Genomic DNA, 15249 nt, shown 5'->3' on the forward strand with positions numbered 1-15249 from the left:
TTGAGATCTTGAAAATTCACTTGCTCTTATTTATCATTTAATATTTTTGAGGGTATTTTGTTGTCATTTTTCCTTTAATTAAATCACTTTTTTAAAAAAGATAAAAGGGCCTCTAGTACCGTCGCCTTCAGTTTTGTACATGAAGGTTACTGCAATTCACGGGCGTTCCTTCACCGATTCATGCCAACTATGACCTCTGATCGGATTTACTCAAAGATGAATGACAGCATACTTGCTCCGTTGACCCGTCAATTGGGACAGAAATTGATGAGTCATTACGGTACAGTGACACTATCAATCTTGTTATCTTTTTCTATTCTGGAGATTTTTCTTCCCCGATATGAAGAAGACCGAACGTTCTCTAGTAAACACCATTACAAACTTGCGGGGCAGAGAAACTTGAGAAAATCACACCCCTGCAGAGTTACGTGTCAAAATTCTTCTGTTTGCAAGTTGTTTAGAAGAAAAGGATTGTTGAAGAATGGTCGCACTTTGGAGGCTGGCAGTCTCACTTCCAAATTTTTGCTGTGGGTTTTACCCCTTTAGCCAATGCAATTGTACCGGGGGGGGGGGGGGATTGATAGTTCAAAATACTATTATGTGTTGACGGTGTTGTTATGATAATAGCAGTATTGGTTGCATTGTCGTAAAACCATAGTAGAACAGGTTGAGAGTAACGTTCACGGCATTCCGAAACCCATTTTCTGTCTCCAATTCCGATAATCATCATGTTTTTCATTGGATTCAGTAGAAAAGCTTGCTTGTTGCTCGCTTTTTTCGCATATTTGTTCTCTTCTAGTGTTCAGGTCCGTGCCTTGGACACCATCATGACATCTATGTCGATTCAAGAACCTGAAACAATAAACTCAAACAATACTATGTTCACAATGGGATTCTTCAGCCCTCAGAATTCGACAAATCGCTACGTGGGAATTTGGTTCATGGCAAAATCCTTTGTTGTGTGGGTGGCTAACAGAGACAACCCATTAACGGATTCTTCTGGGACTCTCACAATATCAGAGAATGGCAATCTTGTACTTTTGAACGGGCAAAAGCAAGTCATTTGGTCAACGAATGTATCACAAATTGCATCGAATTATCGTGCTCAACTCTTAGATTATGGCAACCTAGTTCTCGCAGATGGAACTACTGGAGCATTCTTGTGGCAGAGTTTCCAGCATCCCAGTAATACATTATTACAAGGCTTGGAACTCAGCACTAGTAAAAAAAACAGGCACGAAAGTGCGACTAACATCATGGAAAAGTACATCCGATCCATCCTATGGAGCATTTTCTTGCAGTCTTGAACTCCGTAATGTCACTGAAGTATTCGTATGGAAAGAAAATCTTCCTTACTGGCGCTCTGGTCCCTGGGGTGGCACAGCCTTCCTTGGGATACCTAGGACGGTTCAATCGGTCTACCAGAATGGGTTTCAGATTAAAGAAGAGGAAGGCATTTTTTACCTATCTTATGATCTCACAGACAAGTCAAGCTTAGTGACTATTATATTAGATTCTCAAGGTATAGTGAATCCAATGATTTGGAATTCCAGGACAAATATTTGGGAACCTAATAGGCAAAGTGATACTCCTCTGGTCCTAATTATAAGACCCAATTGATTTATTTGAGGAGATTAAAGAAGTAAGTTAAGTTGGTTATTTATAATAAATAAGTGTTGTCATTCCTAAAATATCCTTGCTAATTAAGTATATTGGCTAAAACTATCATTATTAGAAGGATTATCTTGAAAAAAATGCATAAATATAAGAGACAAAATGGATTGGGGTCTTATAATTAGGACCAAATAAAAAGTCAAATGGGGTCTTATAATAAGGACCGGAGGAGTACGTGGGAATTAGGGATAAGGTTAGGGGTAGTTTGGGAATCTAGTTATTAAGGCTATAAATAGGGGCTTTGATTGGTGTGATTGTTGTTGAGTGAATTAGTATTTTAGTCTCTTCGCCCTTTTCAATGATAACAAAGGTATCAGAGCCTAGCCTCTGGCCACCGTCACCATTGCCGGAGGTCCCCTCAATGATTTCCACCACCACTATGGTGCTGCCGGACTGTGTCAATAAAGGCCTCAACGACTTGGAGCATCGCCTTGAGCTTCACCAATCCACCTTCGCTTCTATCAACAACCGGTTGGATCAAAATACTCTCACCATCACTGACCTCACGCACACTTTCGCTCGTTTGACTGATATGGCAAAGGAGTTATCTGCTCAGATTTCTTCTCTGTGGCTTGCTGCTGACCAAGGAACTAATTCCTTAACTGACGAGGATTATGGAATCATCGAGCCAGTGGAGCTCAAGACTCTGAATCATGCTGAACCTGAACAAATTGAGGAAGAATCTGGTGAGATTTCCGATCTCACCATTGCTGTTGCTGAAGCTAAAGTGACGAAGAACGCACTAGTAGAAACAGAGGATGTCGACGACCAGAACGAAGCACTTGAAAATGGAGGACTCAAACTCAAGACTCAGATGCAAGAGGAATACGGAAGTGTCGAAAAAGAATTTGGTGCGATTTCGGAACTCAACCTTGCTATTACCAAAGAGCGGGAGGATGAACTTATGGAATCAAAGGCCGATGCTACTAACCTGAACATGGACGATGCTAAATCAAACAGGAACAAGAATGAGTCCTCTGCACGTGATGATTTCGCTGCACATGCGATTGGCAAGATTAGGACGGCTCAAAAATTGAAAGAATCAACACCTCTGCTAAGTCTCGAGAATGACAATGGATGTTGTATCCTCCGTTTTCATGGTAAACGTTTATTCATGGAGAAACCGTTGCAACTTCGACCCACCCAAGCTTCGCACCAGAATACACGACCATCCCTCTCTGCTCGCAAGACGTCGTCGCAAACGTCTTTTCCGTTCACTGCTCGGGCTGCCAAGTTTGGGGCATCCAGATTCTATTCCATTTGAGCACTAAGTCCGATATACTTCTACAATCACTGGGACACAAATTCAACTTGCAAGCCCACATTGGTGCTCCTCCTTCTGCTCCTTCCTCTGCGTTTGATGCATTTTCTCCATCTACTGTGATCCTTACTTTGTCTTGCCGCTGCGTCACTATGGTGTCTGATTCGAACAACACCAAACCCACTGTCACCCTACTATTGGCACCCAACAATATTACTGACATGAAATTTTGGATCGAAGGAATAGAGAACACACCGGCCAAACTATTCATCAACGAGCTCAAGCTAACTCCAATGCATTCACCGGAGCTATTCGCATTATTCATCAAGGGGAGGGGCTTCGATCACAAGGCCGCAAGCAGAACGATGATCGACGAAGGCAGCGAACAGATCATCAAGGATGGAGATGGTTTTGCATTTGGGTCGGGCAAAGTTGTTGAAGCAAACGGGTCGGGTGGAGCTTTGCAAGTTTCCATGGGTTTCAAATTCGCAGAGAAGGTTCCAGAGGCACCAGAGAGTGCGGTGCCAATTCCCTGCTATACGAACCTTGATGCTAGCGCTTTTGTCTTGTGCGTTCACGAAGAAGTGTTCCATGTGTGGCTAACGTATGTTTCACGTGGTAGCAAGCAAGATCCCATCAAAATTGGGCTTGACATTAATGGACGTAAGGTTTTTTATCTGAATGGGATTTGGGCTCTTCAAGCATATGTGGTCCAAAAGCTTTTGATGGGATGAGGGGTATGCAGTCCTTGAAGTTTCAGCAGCGGATGTCACTTGGGCTTGCATGTAACGTCACAATGGGTTTTTGGATTAAGGGCATACTGCAACAGGCTTGGGTTTTGATGCTCATTTTACTTCCAAGTTCTTTTCCTTTCTTGCGCCTGCAACAATGATGCAACCCAAAAAAAAAAAAATCAAAGAGAAAGAGCTAGGGAAAGAGTTTAAAGTCCCCCCTACTTTTGTACTGATCCTTGAGGGCAAGGATCTTTTTCTTGGGGGGAGTATTGATACGTGGGAATTAGGGATAAGGTCAGGGGTAGTTTGGGAATCTAGTTATTAAGGCTATAAATAGGGGCTTTGATTGGTGTGATTGTTGTTGAGTGAATTAGTATTTTAGTCTCTTAGCCCTTTTCAATGATAACACAAAGTCCTTATACTAAGTGTGATGTTTATGGCATATGTGGCCCATCCGGGATCTGCAATTCACTTAATTCACCAATCTGTAGCTGCTTGAGAGGGTTTGAACCAAAGAACAAAGAAGAATGGGCAAGGCAGAACTGGACCAGTGGATGCATGAGAAGAAAAGTACTTCAGTGTGAGAGAGACAAAAATGGTTCTCAAGCTAGCAAGACAGATGGGTTTTTTAAGCTGGAGAGGATAAAACTACCAGATCATGCAGAAGTGCTACCTTCTACCTTTGGGGAGACTAAAGATTGTCAAACTCTGTGCCTAAGGAATTGCTCTTGCATTGCTTATGCCTACGACAGAAGCCTTGGATGTATGGTTTGGAATGTAGATTTACTTGACCTGCAAATCTTCCCAATTGGAGGGCTTGATTTTTACATACGTTTGGCTCACTGACAAACTCAATTATTTTTATATATTTTGGTATCTTTTATATGAGTTTTGTCAGCTTAATTGCTCTCTTTTTGCCTTAATTGATTTATTTTATTTTATTTTGAATTATTTTTTTATAAGGGGCAAAATTGTCATATTTTGGTTTAAATGTGACTAATTGATTTTTTAGGACAATTAATGCTACCTTATCCTTGAATTTTGTTTGCAGGTTCTTGGAAAATTCAAAAATATAAAAAGAAAAAAAAAGGAAAAAGAAAAAAAATAAAAATAAAAATAAAAATAATAATTAGGGGGGGCAAAACGTTGCGTTTTGCCCCAACCTAATAATCATCTATTCTTCATCTTCTCCAGGAGGCACGGCCGACACACGAAAAAAAACAGAGCACGCCGAACGGGAGGGAGAACGAACACACAGAAGCGGGCTGGACCAGGCACGAGCGAGAGAGTCTTCCATCACCACCATCTTCGTCTTCGCTGAATCCTCCTGGTGGCAGAGAGGAGTGCGACAGCGAGAGGTGTGCACGAGCTGAGGGAAGACGCAGGCGGCACCAGCGGAAAAACGAAGAGCAGAGCACGCCGAACAGAGCTGAATACACAGACGCTGAAGGCGAGCTGGGCGCGGCTGGAGAAAGGACCAGAGAACACGCAGACGCAGACCAGCGAGCTGAGGGCGAAAGACGCAGCGAAACAGAAGCGAGCTGAGGGGCGGCGTGAAATATAGCAGACCAGCGACGGCGAATTCTTCCTTTCCACCGAATCACCATTATCACCGTCTTCTCCATGGCAGCCCATAGCAGAACATTGACTGTAGCATTCCTTATGGCAGTCCGTGGCTGAGGTTATGTGATTCTCTAATTCAACAACAATGGCCGGAGCTTGGATCATCAAAGGGGAGCTTTAGTTACTTTAATTTCTTACTCAATAATTGTTTAACAATTCCTAGGTCTTAGGATAGTTTTTCTGATTGTTGGGATAATTGTATTGCTTAATCTGATTATATTTGGGGATTATTGTGACTGAATTATTGCTTAGTATTTGACATTGGGCTGTTTATAGTTTTGATCTCAATTATAATGTTGTGGTTATGACATTTGTATTGATTTTGGAATTAATATATTGTGATTTTCTAAGGTGGCTTAGAATTTTGGATCATATAGTCTCTTGCTAGCTTTAATTCTGTTATTTTGGATTTAAGAGTTCTAATTAAGCATTGGTTTTTAGCATCCTTAATCCCATTTTACTATTCTGGTTGCAGTTAGTAAGTTGGGATTTTAGGAAAATATTTTGTGGCAACTCGAGGTGGCTCGGTTGTTGGATCAAAAGCTTAATTATAATTCTTAATTCATTATTTTTAACTCCCACATCTTTTAGAGTGATGATTGCCTGCGTTGTTGAATTGGAGGATTGATTTTTATCAGTGTTATTTGTGTGTCTCATTTTCATTTCTTTAATCTTCATTCATTTTAATCACTTTTATATAAAAACAAAAAAAAAGTATTTTAATTTCAATTTAATTCAAGGCATTTAGTTAGCAATTTTTTCAAACTCAAATCAAAAATCCTTTTTATAGTTTAGGTTACTTACATTTATTTACTAGGATTTAATTTCGTTTTCGGCTCCTCAAAGTGAATACGACCCGGATTGTGCACTATATTGCATTAATTTAGTTAATTTTTGGAGTAACCCCAAAGCGACAATTAAGGGCAGTTAAACTTCACTCACTCAGAGCTAGGTATCGTGTTTTTTCTTCAACATGTGCTTCATACCCAAAAACGAAGCTTTAAATTTAATGCAAGCATTATCTACTTTATCTTATGCCTATTCACATATTATGTCATGTTAAATATCCATGTAAATACTGGCACCTCTTAGTTTATTTGCAGTTTATATTGTTAGGTTCTTCATTAGAATTATAACTAGGGTGTGCTTGATCGCAAAAATAAGATGTTCAAATTTATGAATTTATGACTGAATTTGACAATAAATACTGGGAAACTTCATTCTTTTTTAACTCTTTTAATGATAATGTACAAGGTATAGTTTTGAACTTATGTCATCAAAAAATGAAGATTTATCTGAATGTTCTTCCCTTTGATACAGGTATAGACCGGAGGAAATGACAACAGCTATTCTAATATCAGTTTTGATGGGAATAGTTCTCATTACTGGCTTTGGATATTTTGTATGGAAAAAAGTTTCAAAGCAAAAGGGTGAGTTTCAGTTTCATTGCAACACCTCATTCAAGGGATCAATGATTTTGTTTCTGATTTTTGAGCACCTGCATGACAAAAATATATGAAACACAAAAGCATACAGTTATAAAAACAAGCTAGTCAATGAAAAAGTAATTCTACACAAAATCTAATAATATTTTTTCGGGGAAGAAATTATTGTTAATTTTTAACTTATATTTAACAAATGCTGAGGTGGATAAATCCTTCTTTGAAAACTGAAGTCATATTTCTCCTTTCTAGTTTATCTCTCTTTTTCTTTCACATTATATAGAGGAAGGGAGGGAATGGGAGACTAAGAGACAGAGAGAAACAGAGAGAGCGCTTTTTTCATCTAGAAAGGACACGTAAATCATAGCCAATCTATAGAGCATTTGAGTTTCATCATCTCGATACAGATTATATGAGAACTTATGGTTAAATTATCTATAGTAACCTGGTATTAGAATAGCAACATATGTTTTTGAATGAAATAATGTGGAAAAAAATGGGTAGAACACAGGGGAAATGCATACACAAATTCACAGCAGCAAGAGGATAACGAACCTGAGGCAACTCCATATTCAAGAGCAATCATTGTTCGATTTTAGAAAGTTAGCAACTGCAACAAACAACTTTGACATACCAAATAAACTTGGACAGGGTGGTTTTGGTCCGGTTTATCATCTTTCAAAACATAGCAATTAGCTTTTTGCAATCATTTTATTGTAGGGAAAGTTTGAAGATGGACAGGACATTGCTATAAAAAGATTATCTAGATCATCTAGACAGGGTATGGAAGAATTTATCAATGAAGTGGACTTGATTTCTAAGCTTCAACATCAAAACCTAGTTACACTTCTTGGGTGTTGCGTTGAAGGAGAAGAAGAGATATTGGTTTATGAATTCATGCCAAACAAAAGTTTGGATGCACATATCTTCGGTTAGTGTATACTTTTGTGCACATGGTGGTTTACTAAATTGGATGTTTCTACACTTCACAAGTTTTGCTTCATCAATTTTTCTTACAATAATGTTTTCCAGATCCAATACGACAAAAATCCTTAGATTGGGGGAAGCGCTTCAACATAATTGAAGGAATAGCTAGAGGACTGCTCTATCTCCACAGAGATTCAAGATTAAGCATCATACATAGGGATTTGAAGCCAAGTAACATCTTATTAGATGAAGGAATGAATCCAAAGATATCAGATTTTGGGCTAGCTAAACTTTTTGGAGGTGGTGAAGGTGAAGCAAACACTAAAAGAATTGTTGGAACATAGTAAGTATTCCTTTTCCTTTGCCCAAGAAAATAATATCAATGACATATTGAGAGCTTAGAGATGTATTGTTTAAATGCAGTGGCTACATTCCTCCAGAATATGCAACAGAAGGACTCTATTCAGAGAAGTCTGATGTCTTTAGCTTTGGCATTTTGTTGCTAGAGATTATTAGTGGAAGAAAAAACAGAATACCAGCTTTTATGAAGATGCGGAATCTTTCACACTTTTAGGATTTGTAAGCCTCTCCAATTTGTACCTTTCTTTCATAAAATAACTCAAGAATGCCTTCTTCGGGAAAACATTAAATTATAACAGTTATACTTCTTTTCTGTCAATTATTTTAGGCATGGAAGTTATGGATCGTTGGCAATGTTATACCTCTAATTGATCCGCAAATATATGATCCAAGCTTTGGCAAGGATATGTTGAAGTGCATACATATAGGTCTTCTATGTGTGCAAGAACTTGCAAAAGACAGGCCCACCATGGCCTCTATAATGTCAATGCTTCAAAGTGAGATTGTGGATATTTCTCCTCCTAGCCAACCTGCATTCATCCTTAGACAAACTATGCCTTGTACTGCAAAGAAAACTCCAAATAATGGTGTCTTATGTTCCATCAATAATGTAACTATCTCAAAGTTTGAGGCGAGATAGATAGGATTTTTTATGTTTCTGTTTCATTTGGAAGATCTAAGATATATCAGACATATTTTCAACATCTTCAACAGGGTAGGCATAAACCTTGTTTCTAGTGAAAAAATTTTCTGCCGTGCAGTCCTAAATATTTAATGTGTTCGCAATATTTAATGGATATTTATGTGTCATGTTCCCTCCTTCGAATGCTAGTTTGTAAAATCATGATGTGATTTGTGTTTGTTCTGTGCACTTTGTCTATTGATATATTTTTCAAGAACTTATTTACCTTGCTAGTGTTACAGCATAAGAAATGCACCTAACGTGTGTAGGATTAGATGATTATTTCTTTCAGTTAAATTTTGCAAACTGGTCTGTTATCAATAAGAACTGTGCAAGTTCTATCACCTGTTCATCTTGACAAGACTGTAAAACATATTAGAAGAAATAAGGGATGAAAGAATTCACATGTTGATGAGAAGTTGTGAAAGGAGAATATAAGCGCGCCCCCGCCCACACAAGTATTTTCATTGATTGGACCTTTTTGGCTAATACCCTTGGCTAGGATTCAAACTCTTGATATACATTGCATCCCTTTGCAATTTTTACAACGTATTCATATTACAAACACAAATTGTCAGATGTTGGTCAAATAGAAGATGGCATACAGTTAAAGTAATGTGGATCAGGCAAGGAAACATAAAGAGGGGAATAGAAAAGGGAGGCCAATATTTTCATTAGGAAAATAGATAAACGAGAAAGAGGATTCAATATTACGACGTTTTGGCAATGATCCAAAAAAACTTCTCATACCAGCTTTTGAAGAATAGTACATAAAGCATTGGCAAGGGATTCCTGGATTGAGCTTCAATACTTTGTTCTATATATATATATATATAAGAAACTAAAAATATAAAAAAATTGCTATGTTTTGCTGCCTCAAACAGTCATTCACGGATCACTGAAGCAATATTTATACATGCAGGAGTGTGTTTATATGCATTGCAATGAAGGCGTATAGAAAGGAGGGAGTACTTTGGACAAAAAGATTAAAAGAGGTAAACTAGCATAGTGACAAAAAGCAGTCTTCAAAGTAGCGCTTCGTAAGAAGAATAAAAATTATGACTTCTTAAATAACAAACAGATTAATCTTTTACCTGCAAATATAATAACCTTATAGGTCCCTTTGGGTTTTGCATATGAAGCTTCTGCAATTAAGGAGCATTCTTTCAAATGATGGGAATTAATTCAATTGAAAACTTATTACCTGTGTTCTTGTACTTTCTGGCTTTTGTGTAGATTTCAGCATTGCCTTGGACATCATTAGAGAGCCTCAATTCATCAGAGATTCTGAAACTGTAAACTCTGCCAATGGTGCATTTGAGTTTGGACTCTTCAACTCTTAAAATCCAACAAATCGCTCTGTAGGAATCATCTGAGATTTATCTGGGATTCTTGCAATATCTGAGGACAAGACTCTTGTGCTGAATCAAGATAAAGAGGTTATTGAAACTGCCAATGACAAATGTGCCAGATTTTGCTTATCAGTCATTTGTTTCTCAGGACAGATGCAGCATTTAATGCTTAAATAAGTACAATTGTACAGCATACGCATATGATGCTGCTATTGGCAGCATGTCTTTGGATTGGAAACTTAAATGACGTTGTAAGATTCTCAAGTGGAAGAGCGGATCGTTATATCTACCATGCCCATTCTGAAGGGAAGGAGTTGAAAGTAGTCATGGCAGATACAACATTTCGATAAAAGTTTAATATAATGATATTTCTTGCTAAGTTTATTTCTCAACTTGTCCAGTATATAGATTCTAAATTATGTACTGCTATGGATACAGATGAAGAGAAGGAGTTGAAAGTAGTCATTATAGTTACAAGGGCAGTAAATTAACTATCATTTTTTTCTGCATAATTTGTTTGGTAGTGTACTGCTGGACCTTCTGGTGAACACAGCAGAATGTTCTGTTTCTCCTAACTAACTAACTGTCTTTCTTTCATTCATTTCTTTCACTTTATGTTTTAACTCAGCTAGAAGGAAAGAAAACAGTGGAACAAAGTAGGATTACATCTAACAAACCAAGGTGCAAACCAAACTGAAGACATGAAATTAACTGATTTAGAGGAACTGACACTTTGATTTTGGAATCATTTCAACTGGCATGATACAACTTCAATTATGCTAATAAGTTTGGATGATGTGGCTTTGTCGTTTTGTTTACAAAGTAATTTAATCACGTGAAGCTCAAAATCTTTTCAAATAATATTTATGAAGTAACTGCTTTTTCATAACATGTTCTTACAGAGAGAATTGCAAGATAGACAGGAAATTGCAGTGAAGAGGCTCTCAAGAGCATCTGATCAAAGGACTAGTAGGATGTGGTCTATGAGAACATGCCTAAAAAGAGTTTGGTGGCATAACCTTCCAGGATTTAGAGTAGATTATATGTTGTCTTTATCATATGTTGAACATTGTTTTTGCCATTAAGTAAAATAATCTAACGTTGAATGTATGGTCATTTACTGAATTTCTCTTTTCAGAAAGATTAAATGAGTGTTACTTTAAATTTCAAATTAAAACTATTTATGCAATATTTTTTTTAACAAAATTTTAGAAAAGGGTTGGGCTCACCTACGATCCAAGGACATGACACTAATGCTTGATCTGCTAGGGCCTGGTTTTTTGCTTTTAGACTCATCAAGTATGCACACCTTTGTTTTCAAATTTTTTTTTTTTTTAGTGTTACTTTATGAGATGCTTTCTTAGTTTGATCTTTCTTCAAGCGTAAAATTTGGTGTGTGCGCGTGTGTGTTTTTCTTCTTTCCGGGAAACCTAACTAGCTAATATTCATATTGATTGTTTTATATTTTATATTTGGATAAAGAATTAAAGAATCTCTAAAATTTTCTTCAAGTTTTGCTTTAACTTAAAAATGATCATTGCTCATACAATTTTAAAGATTTGAAAAAGTCACCAATCATTACCAATATGAGTAATAAATCTAGCTGTTGCTTTTATCATTCACAAGGAGATTCTTTTTTTAATAAGATCATTCGTATGTGATACATAAAATACAATTTGACTTCTTGCATGCCAATATTTTTTTTATTTCCAAAGATTTTACATATATTTGTTTGTTTCTTTGATGTCTTGTCGTTAACCCATTTTTGAAAGTATTCTCTCTTATTAAACTAATACAATAAAACTGAAAATGTGATTCGATAAGTAAAATTACACTTCTTACAGTGACAATTTATTCTCATCACTAATATACATTTTGGAATTACTCTATGACCTACATAATTTAAGGATAATAAAAGCATTGCCTTAATATGATTATGGATCGCTAATGTGATTTTTTTTTCTTTTTTGTTGCATCAACTTCTTTTGGTACAACTTAAATTTGAAAAGTCAATGCCATGTACCTATATGTTTTAGGAGAATTGATGAGTGCTTTTTATTAAAGGAAAAAAAGTAACTTCATAATTAATATTAGTCATATGGATTTATTTTTCACAATTAAATTTTCTAAGCTCCAGTTTCCTAAATAAGTTAGAAGAATCAACAGCAGCAAAAAAATACTCATGAAATATTGGCTATATCTTAGCTTTCAATCTCATGGTTGCAATTCCTACAATTTAATATATTAATATTTGCAGTTATCCAAAAAATCATTAATCTTAACATGTTTAACATCTCTTCCTTCGTCATATCATCAACATTCGTAGTAAGTTTTGCAAATAATGCCAGGAAAAACTTCAATATACTAGGCAAAACGCAAAATAAAAATAGTCATTAATGAAAAATCTGTTGATCTTTTTGTTATTTTCATAGCCAAAAATCACACAAAATTTCCTTTATTTTGATGGCCAAAAATCACACAAAATTTCCAATCTTGCCATGATTTAATCTTTTGAGTTATATTATCTATTTATGGCTTATAAGACTGACCATAAATGAAATAATGCAATGAAAATGAAATGTGGTCCCAGAAGTGGAATTATACTTTCTTTTCATTCTTTTCATCACTAACCTATTTTGTGGGGTTGCTCTATTGCCTATACAATATAAATGATAATAAAAATGTGGTTTTTAATGTAAATGATAATGGACCACTTGTAGATTCAAACATTTTTTAACATAATTTTCTTAACTCTCTGTGTGCTTGTTTTGTGAACAACTTAATATTTGAAAAGTCTATATATTGTAGACTTATTAATAAATACTCTTTAAAAAATCTATTTGACCACTAACGAGTGCTTTAACAGGGACAAAATAAAAAATAAATTATTTAATACTTCCCCGGTCCTAAATATAAATCTATTTTATATTATAAATTACATTACAAAACAAGTCTTATATTTAGAACCGGAAAAAAAATATCTTCTTGAATTATGTAAATGACATGAATTGTGAAATATGTCCAAAAAAAAAAAAATTCTGCCTTGTCAGTCCTATATATTTAATATGCTCGCTATATTTAATGAATATTTATGTGTCGCGTCCCTCCTAATGCTAGTTTGTAAAGTGCAAGTTGTGACTGACCACTAGATCTTATGATACATTTTCACCAACTTATTTATACAACTAGTGTTTACAGCATAAGAAAAGCAGGATTTGGATTATTATTGCTTTTAGTTAAATTTTGCAAAATGGTCTATTATCAATAAATAATTGTGTCAAGTTCTATTACGTGTTCATCTTGACTGGAGTGTAAAACATCGAGATAAGGGAAGAAAGAAACCACATGTCCTTGGCTAGGATTTAAACTCCTGATACACTTTGCACCCCTTTTGCAATTTTTACAACAGATTCTACAAACAAAATTGTCAGATAGAAGATGGCATCCAGTTGAAGTAATGTGATCAAGGACAAATTATATATATATTTTTTATCAGGTAAACAAACATATATAAGGGATTTTTATTATGTTTTTGACATTGATCAAAAGGGAGACCAACATTTCTATTAGGAAAATAGAAGAATGGGAAGGAGGATTCAATATTTTTTTGAATTGAAACAATAATCATTGCAAAAACATCAAATAACACATATGGGAAGTAATGTGATCAAGGGCAATCTCTTATCATCGTCCACCTCTTCCTAAAAAGGTGGAGGGTGATTAAAGATATAAAAAGGAATATCCAACATATGGGAAGTAAAATGACTGAGGTTTCAGTTGACCCAGTCTATTCTTAAAGGGAAGTAAAATGACTCCAAATATACTAGACCAATAACTGATTGCTGCCATCTATGGATAGCATTAGTACAATCACGAATCAATTGCATATCATTCTCAAGTTCCTCACAACCAAGGGGCAATTTGTTGGCATCTCGAAACCCCTCCTCTGTCTGAGTTCTGTTGTATGAGCTCTTCTATATGAAAACAACCACATGAAATACTTGACCTTCTCTGGTGCCTGTAATTGCCAAATTTTCTTCCAAATATTGTCCACCTGCTATTCAGTACCTACAAGGAGAAATTTATAAGCAAAATTAATTGTAATTGGCCATCAGTAGATGGTTTCCAAAGTGTATTTACCCTGTGCTCTTTTTTCACGAAATAGGTGTGCACACAAAATATGGTCAACATATGCCAGGGGAAGGACTGTTGCTAGCTTGTTTTCTATTCCATTGTCCTCCAATATCGACATAGTCAGCAACCAGCTCTGTTACATTCACCAAATGCCCAAGACCAGGGATCAAGTGGACGAGTAATATATTAAGCTATAACCAATTGTCAAAAGAAAGTAGATCTGCTGTTACCCAATTTTCCCCCAATCTTTTGATGAAATCTTTCCAGACCTCACTTTTGGGGAAAAACGTCAACAAATAGACCCAATTTGGGATTTGTGAATATGGGGTATTTTATAGTATTGTAGACTCAGCAACATGAGGCCTGACCCATCCATTTTACACGCAAATTCAAACCTCTTTCTAACATTCAAGACGCCTCCCCAGTATTCTTTTAAGTAATCTTTTACTCTATCTGTCTTTTTTAACCATCACGTTCAATGTATCCCTATTTAACCTTCACAACTTAATAATTATTTATTATTCCTAGAACTACCAACAGTATTAGACTGTACATATGCAAGTTATGCTTCGTTCCTGCCTTAATCTTTACACTATCATTTCAAGTTCACCAACAAAGAAAAATCGGCACTATAATGTGTGCGCGTTGTTTGTTGTTAGACCACTTCCGTCGAGGTTCTGTGGATTCTTAGTGCTTTAAATAGACTGGGAGCCAAGAGAGCTGAAAATTTTTTTTTTTTTTTTTAATCTCACAGAAACATTGTGTCTTATCAATTCTCAGTATGATCACTTTGTTTTATCAATTCTCAGGATCACTTGCTTTGAAGATGGATCGGCGAAATTCGAGCACCTTCAACATAACATTGAATTGTTGCTTTGAACAATTTATCAAGAGAAGCCAATCGTTGTGTACACTTGCTAATTTAATGCTAAAAGCCCTTTTAATTATGTGGATGATGCTCTTTATATATGGAGTATAGAGGCTCACTTTGCAGGCTTTTCATGGCAATTGTATTAATTCCAAATATATGGTGGGGATGAATGAGAGATGTGAGATGAAA

General features: G+C 36.1%; 1 pseudogene; it reads left to right on the forward strand.

The window, feature by feature from the left end:
- The first annotated feature begins 584 nt into the window (after positions 1 to 584).
- On the forward strand, positions 585 to 8886 carry LOC114747702 (G-type lectin S-receptor-like serine/threonine-protein kinase At1g11300; annotated as a pseudogene).
- The last annotated feature ends 6363 nt before the right edge of the window (positions 8887 to 15249 follow it).

The sequence above is a fragment of the Neltuma alba genome, unplaced genomic scaffold (assembly GCF_004799145.2).
Source record: "Neltuma alba isolate B1F8T4 unplaced genomic scaffold, ASM479914v2 tig00000901_pilon, whole genome shotgun sequence".
Lineage (NCBI taxonomy): Eukaryota > Viridiplantae > Streptophyta > Magnoliopsida > Fabales > Fabaceae > Neltuma > Neltuma alba.